The following is a 6957-nucleotide window of genomic DNA, read 5'->3' as shown; positions in this document are numbered from 1 at the left end:
CAGGCGATGACCATTGAGATAACGTCTGTTGCGATTTGGCACTATATAAATAAAATTGAATTGAACCGAATATCTCTCCAGTAAGTACCTATCATTGCCATCTTGTTTGCACAAGGCAGTCTTTCTACTTACCCTCCTCAGCCACTTTGTTCTTGAGAACCACTGCAAGGGTCTGCAACCATGTGCAGTGTTGTGCCATCTCCAACACCACAAAGTTTTTTTCTTCTTGCAGTCGCACTGTCAACATCACTTGGTCATGCAGCTGCTTCTTGATTGTGATGTTTGCTAAAAAAAAAAAAACAGTTGCATGCATACATTGGACAGTCTTGTATAGCAGCATTACAAATAGGATAATTAAATATTAAATATTAAACCCTGCACCTTGGCCCCACAGGTGTCACACATCTTTTCTGTATGGTGGTCAGACAGGTGTTCAGAGAATTTTTCTCCTTCAACAAACTCATTGCACTTATAACATTGCACTCCCTGCCTTGCCTCTGATGGTCCTGCCTCTGATGGTCCTGCCTCTGATGGTCCTGCCACTGATGGTCCTGCCACTGATGGTCCTGCCACTGATGGTCCTGCCTCTGATGGTCCTGCCTCCGTGTCTCCTTTCCCTGTGTAACCATGCAACTAAGAACACACTAAGATCACAACCTTTCCAATTAACTAAAGTTGGTCTAAGTGGAGTTGCAGTGTGGTGTGGTGTTGCAGAGCTACTTGAAGGGGGGAGCAGACATGGCACTTGCTTCGGTGGTAATAGTGTTGGCTTTTGCGGTGAGATTAATGCTGAATAGTGAGCCGCTTGTATATGGTTCAAAAGACCAACAATACAAATTACAAATAGGATCATTAAATATTAAATATTAAACCCTGCACCTTGGCCCCACAGGTGTCACACATCTCCTCTGTATGGTGGTCAGAGAGTTGTTCAGACAATTTTTCTCCTTCCACAAACTCGTTGCACTTATAACATTGCACTCCCTGCCTTGACTCTGTTGGTCCTGCCTCTGATGGTCCTGCCTCTGAAGGTCCTTCCTCTGATGGTCCTGCTTCTGATGGTCCTGCCTCTGATGGTCCCGCCTCTGATGGTCCTGCCTCTGATGGTCCTGCCTCTGAAGGTCCTGCCTCTGATGGTCCTGCCTCTGATGGTCCTGCCTCTGATGGTCCTGCCTGTGTCTCCTCCCCCTGCCTCCGTGTCTCCTTTCCCCATCAGTTCAATGAGGAGCTGCTGGATCATGACAACCGTCCGCTGCTCTCCTCTTGTCTGCCTCTGGCAGTGCAGTGCCAGCTCGTCTTTCCTGATGTGCTGATCGACGAGTGTCAGTGATGCCAGGGACACCTTCCTGTCTCAGCTGCTCCCGCTTGGCCTGACGCAGCAAGGCAACATCTCCTCTGTCCCACTCAAAAATGCAGCTCGACAGCTTTGCCATGAAGACAGGGTACAGAGGATGGGCATCCTTTGTACACCCAGATGCCAGTCGCCGCATGAAATGATAGATGTCCAGCTTCACTATCAGGTCTGGCCACCCACCAAATCTGTCCTTAAGTCTTGTCTGTCCTCTGCCCTCCCGACAACAGTCACAGTCAACGTAGAGCAGCTGAGGTGGAGCCACACCGGCATTACTGTACCTGCAGATGAGGCCAGTTGCCATTCTGTCCAGGGCAGGACCCTCCTGAGCAGACAGGACACTGATAAGGATTTGCCCTCTCTCGTTGCTTACAGATGTAAGCCACAAAGCTGTCCCCTTAGCAATGCCTGAGAGCTTCTTGGTGATCTGCAATAGCACAGAAATCACAGTGAATGCCTAAATAAATAGTTGAATTTGTATCTGAGCATCAGGGTAATTATTATGTATCTATTTTACATGCTATTTACATCATATTTTACAGCATTAGCAGTTATAAATAATTCTTTGTGGAGTCCATTTTTAGGATGCTGCCAAAGGTGGACGTTATGCTGGCTTTGATGTGGTCCAGCCTGCCCAAAATGTCCCGCCCATAGACAGCCAGCATCCCTCTGTGTGATGGAACATGCACAGGCTCAGGAGGATCCTGGAATCTCACAGGGAAATGGCTTGGTCTGGCGGCAAAGTCGGAGCCCGCTCCAAGGTACCGGCAGAGGCGCTTAAGCCATTCCTCGCTGTGGTTCTCCTTCAGCTGTCTGACCAAGCGAGTGGGACTGTTTCCAAGTGCCCTCTCCCTCAGGAAACGGAACACCCGCACATCACAAGCAAATCTGCATAAAACAAAGAGAACCAGAGACCGAATGAGACAAACATTAAAACCGTCTCATTTCTTCATAACAAACTAAGGCAAAATGATCTACGTATACTTACTTTCGAGTCACAATCAATCTGAACTCCAGCCTGTGAGCCAAGTCCAGCTGGTCCAAGATTGTCTTGCTGGAGGAAAGATATGTTGTCTTGCAACCAGCTGAACAGCACCAGAGAGTCTCGGTTATCATCAGATAATACCGGTCCACATCCAGAATGTGGCGGGCTCTCTTGTGAGCTCCATAGCTTTTGAGCTGCGTGCCACAAGCAGGACAGGACAGCCTGACCTTCCACAGATGGTATGGCATCCACAAGAGAAGCCGGTGGTGAAAAAAGCGCTCTGAAGTGGGGACCTGATGATATATCAGGGATGGTTCTGGTGGATCATACCACAGTTTCAGGTCTGTGCGCAGACGCTGGTTTTTCCACAGAGCCGCTGAAATCCACTTCTGATCTTTTAGTGGTATGGTCTTCAGCAGCTTTGTGGGCAGCCAGGCAGCGTCTGAAACAGGTGGAATCTCCACAGGCAATGGTGAGGGGCAGAGGGGGTTCCAGATGAGATACAGGAGGAGGTGGCAGATGACACTTCCTATTTCATGAAAAATTAAATTAAAGAAAATAAGGTAAATACAGAGATATGATAACAATCTACTCAATAGCAGTTCCTGTTTCAAGTGTAGTTGAATATCTTCTTACAACTGTAGCAGTGGAGGGCAGAATGGAAGAAGCTGGGCTTGATACAGGAGATGGAGATGGAGGAAGAGACAGAGGAGAAACAGTCTGAAGAAACTTTGTGGGACTGCAGCCAGGTGGTGACAGTTTTCTTTTGATGGGGCTTGTGATGCGGTTGGATAATTCAGAGGTCTGAGGGAATAAAGGCACAGTTCACAATATAGGATAACCATAGATGATAATGAATTAATCTATCTATCATTATGGTTATAGCAGTTAAAACCAGATCATTTCAACATGAAATGCATGAAAGTGCCACTATAGTTACTGCTACATGAAAACAATAACAATGTACATTTTTTAAAATCAAAGTCAACCTATGTATCATTCTCTTTACATTACCTTAGATGAATGCTTCCCAGCCAAACTTAAGTGTGGCTTCAGCATGGCACCATGAGAGCCACCAAACCGTGGCTTTGTAAACTGACAAAAAGAAAAACATAACCTTAACTGGGGCTTTGTACATTTTATACAGTTGAGTATATTAATAATATTAATATAAATATCAGCATAAGTAAATCCTCATTACTTACTGATGCCAAAGTCACAATGGGTCTTCTCGGTTAACCACCAGCTAAGGAGACGTCCTTTGGTGGTGGTGAACCTGCAGGTGAGGGCCCCGGCTGCTCTGCCACTGCTTGAGGGTCCTGAATGCACTGTGACAGGGAGCGAACTGGGAGGTTCACAGACAAGATGAAAGAATTGTAATACTACAGAATTCAACACCAGCAGAGAGAAGTGCCATCGTGATTGGCTATCACCAAAAATGGAAATGGGCAACGTGATTGGAGGAGAATTATACAGACGCTTGGTCCCCTGCTAGATTAAGACCTGAGACCCTGAGATTAAGAGTCTCATGCTCTACCGACTGAGCTCGCCGGGCTATTCACACTTTTGAAAAAACATGCCTTCCGAAAAAAAATAATAAAAGAAAATAACAAAAATTGAAATAAGTCTACATTCAGAGATTTAAAATGGCATCGGAACACAATTGGCCCTTTTCAACTCGTACCTATGCCACGCAACTTGATCCAACTCAGTTTTTTAGCACCTACTCGGCTGGAGTCAAAAATGTGACGTCTACAGACTGCAGGCCACTGATTGGCCAGGGAGTGATGTCACTGGATGAGTCATGAAAGCCACACAAGCCTTCACAAGAACCCGGCAAAACCCATGCGATTTTAAATATAAAATATCTCTTTTTTATATGTCGTCAATGAGGTGAATTGCTGGATGTAAAGCCATACACCAAGCAGCAGGTATACCTTCGCCTCGATGTCCTAAATTGTTGTGTCATGTTTGTGTCACATTTGTGTTCCTATCATGACCCACATTGAGGGGTCATGGTCATGGTCTTCTAATATGCAAATAAGATTTCAGCATAAGTGTCAGGAGTGGGATTTGAACCCACGTCTCCTTTTGGAGACCAGAAGTCCCAGAAGTCCTTCTGCTAAGGAAGGAATCAAGCCTTGAGTCTGGCGCCTTAGACCGCTCGGCCATCCTGACACCATGGAGGAAAAACTTGTCCGCAGAGGGAAGCTTTCTGTTTGAGATGCGCCCTCACGGCTGGAAATACAAGGGAAAGGGTGCGGGAGAACGGGTGTCTGGAGAGTGGAGGAGGGGCTGGGTGAAAAGTATCTGAGAGAAGTCCCGAGCGAATGTTGCGCAGCTTTGGTTTCTCATAGATCGCTGCTCTGGAACATCCCAAGAACGTTTCAGTACTTTAGTGGGTGCATGAAGGTGGCTAAAGAAATGCTTACAAATAATTCATTTTTGACAAAGATTTGGTGCTCTCTTCACTCTCTCAGAGTTGGCTACTCACATGTTAGAAGTCTACGTCTACATTTAGAGATTTAGAATGGCCTCGGAACACAGTTGGCCCTTTTCAACCCGTGCCTACTCCACTAGACTTGATTCGACTCAGCTTTGAGTGTTTTCCATTAGGTAGTACCACCTGGCAGCAGGTACATTTTTAGTTCCTACTCGGCCGGGGTTCGAGCTGACTCGAGCCCAAACTGTCACGTCTACAGACTGCAGGCCACTGATTGGCCTGGGAGTGACGTCACTGGATGAGTCATGAAAGTCACTCCTTCACAAGAGCTGCCGCCATGTTTGAAAACCCAATTTTATAAAATGCGGTTTTATTTATTCTGTGAACGTCGAGTAGACATTAACTTTCTGTGTTCTCTCTGCAGCTACATCCAACACACGATACACAACTTGTTGGGTTCCATATTAAAAGGTTCATTTGTTCAACCTTGGCCCGCGGCTTTGTTCAATTTAAAATTTTGGCCCACTGTGTATTTGAGTTTGACACCCCTGATCTACGCTATTACGCGCTTTTAACAGTGTTACAGGAAGTGGACAACCCTGAACTTCCAGTGTTCCAGCTGACTGATGCGTTTTGGATCAAAACGGCCCACCTGGCAGACACATTCACGCTGTACATTGAGACGAAAAGCGGATGCAGGGACCCGAATCAAACGTCATGCAGTGCAAAGACGCTCTGGATGCTTTTGTGCACAAACTGGAGTACAGAGCTGCAAAAATGTCAAATGGGGACTTGCAGCATTTTCCACTTCTGTTGAAGCAGTCTGTTGGCACTGTCAGTGCGTCTTTACGCACAGAGTTCACCCGGCACATGAAGCTGCTCCGTGAGGAGGTTAAGAGCCGCTTTGCCGACATCGACGACTATTTGTCAAAAGACTATTTGCTAGCTTTAATACTGTCATGCTAGCTGTAACACTGTCATGCTAGCTTTAACACTGCCATGCCAGCTGGCACACTGTCATGCTAACTGACATACTGTCATGCCAGCTGCCACACTGTCATGCTAGCTGTAACACTGTCATGCTAGCTGACACGAGTTTCTATCATTCGGTTTGTTTATGTGCTTTACCTGTCATCAAAACTTGGGGATCCAGTGTGTGATTTAATGCAGTAAATACAATCATAATGAAGCTATTCCTCCAGTCATACCAAAAACACTCGTTAGCAACAGATGCTAAGAAACAATGCTTTCTCATGAACAATGACGAAACAAGCCACAGATTTACACAGCATAACTTGTAGTAATGACTGTGTACCTTTTATTACAGCGTTAAAACATTAATCTTATTAATTAATTGCACTTACATTTAGCTACATCTTTATCTGAAACATGCTGATTAGTAACATGAACACACAGAGAGCGGGACACAGATTGGTTTAAATTGAAACTTTTGAGAGACCTTTTTATTTTAAACTTGCAGCACAAAAATAAGTTTATCAAATAAGTCTTTAAAGGTTTTTCTTAAAGTATGTGTGTAAAAACATGAGCCTTGTATTTAGTGTGGTGCATAAACCCAATAACCCAAAGATTCGGTACAGCAAATAAAAACAGGAGATGTTGAATAAAGTGATTCAGCTGAGTAATTAAACCATCTTTAGACATTTTAAGACAACAAATGACTGAAAAAGACATTCAAATATAAGTTTTTATATTTTTATTTAAATTGTATTAAGGTTGCAGAACATTTTGAAAACACATTTAACAATTATGTAAGAAAAAAAATGATAAAAATGAATGTAAAAGTATTGAAATGTAAAATTCTAATGAAACTTGTAAAATTCTAAGATCTGAAGTTCTAGGATCTGAAGTTCAAGGATCTGAAGTTCTAAGATCAGCATCTAAAATTGTAAAAGCACATTGAGTAATATTGAACATGTGAAAATATTCATAAAGAATGTTGCGGGGAACCGGAGAACCCAGAGAAAACCCCTTCTAAGAAAGAAAGAAATCTGTAACTTATGTGAAAGCGTCCGAGCTACAGAATTTGAACTTTGTTGTGAACTCTGAAGGGCTTCATGATGGAGCTGACCAGAGACGAGAAGAATCCTTTCCGGTCGTCAGGTCTTTTAGATATTTGCTCTACGAAACAGTCGATGATAATTTCGTCACATAATGGTT

The 6957-nt window shown here is 44.2% G+C and overlaps 1 non-coding gene across 1 annotated transcript; it reads right to left on the bottom strand.

The window, feature by feature from the left end:
* Nucleotides 1-4394: 4394 nt before the first annotated feature.
* trnal-caa (transfer RNA leucine (anticodon CAA)) lies at nt 4395-4514 on the bottom strand. The gene is made up of 2 exons: nt 4477-4514; nt 4395-4440 (listed from the first exon to the last, which is right to left on the bottom strand). It is a non-coding gene; the product is annotated as a tRNA-Leu (tRNA).
* Between the last annotated feature and the right edge of the window lie 2443 nt (nt 4515-6957).

This window comes from Leuresthes tenuis, unplaced genomic scaffold (assembly GCF_036924035.1).
Source record: "Leuresthes tenuis unplaced genomic scaffold, fLeuTen1.0.hap1 SCAF_5, whole genome shotgun sequence".
NCBI classification, from domain to species: domain Eukaryota; kingdom Metazoa; phylum Chordata; class Actinopteri; order Atheriniformes; family Atherinopsidae; genus Leuresthes; species Leuresthes tenuis.
This window is presented reverse-complemented; position numbering and strand designations above follow the sequence as displayed.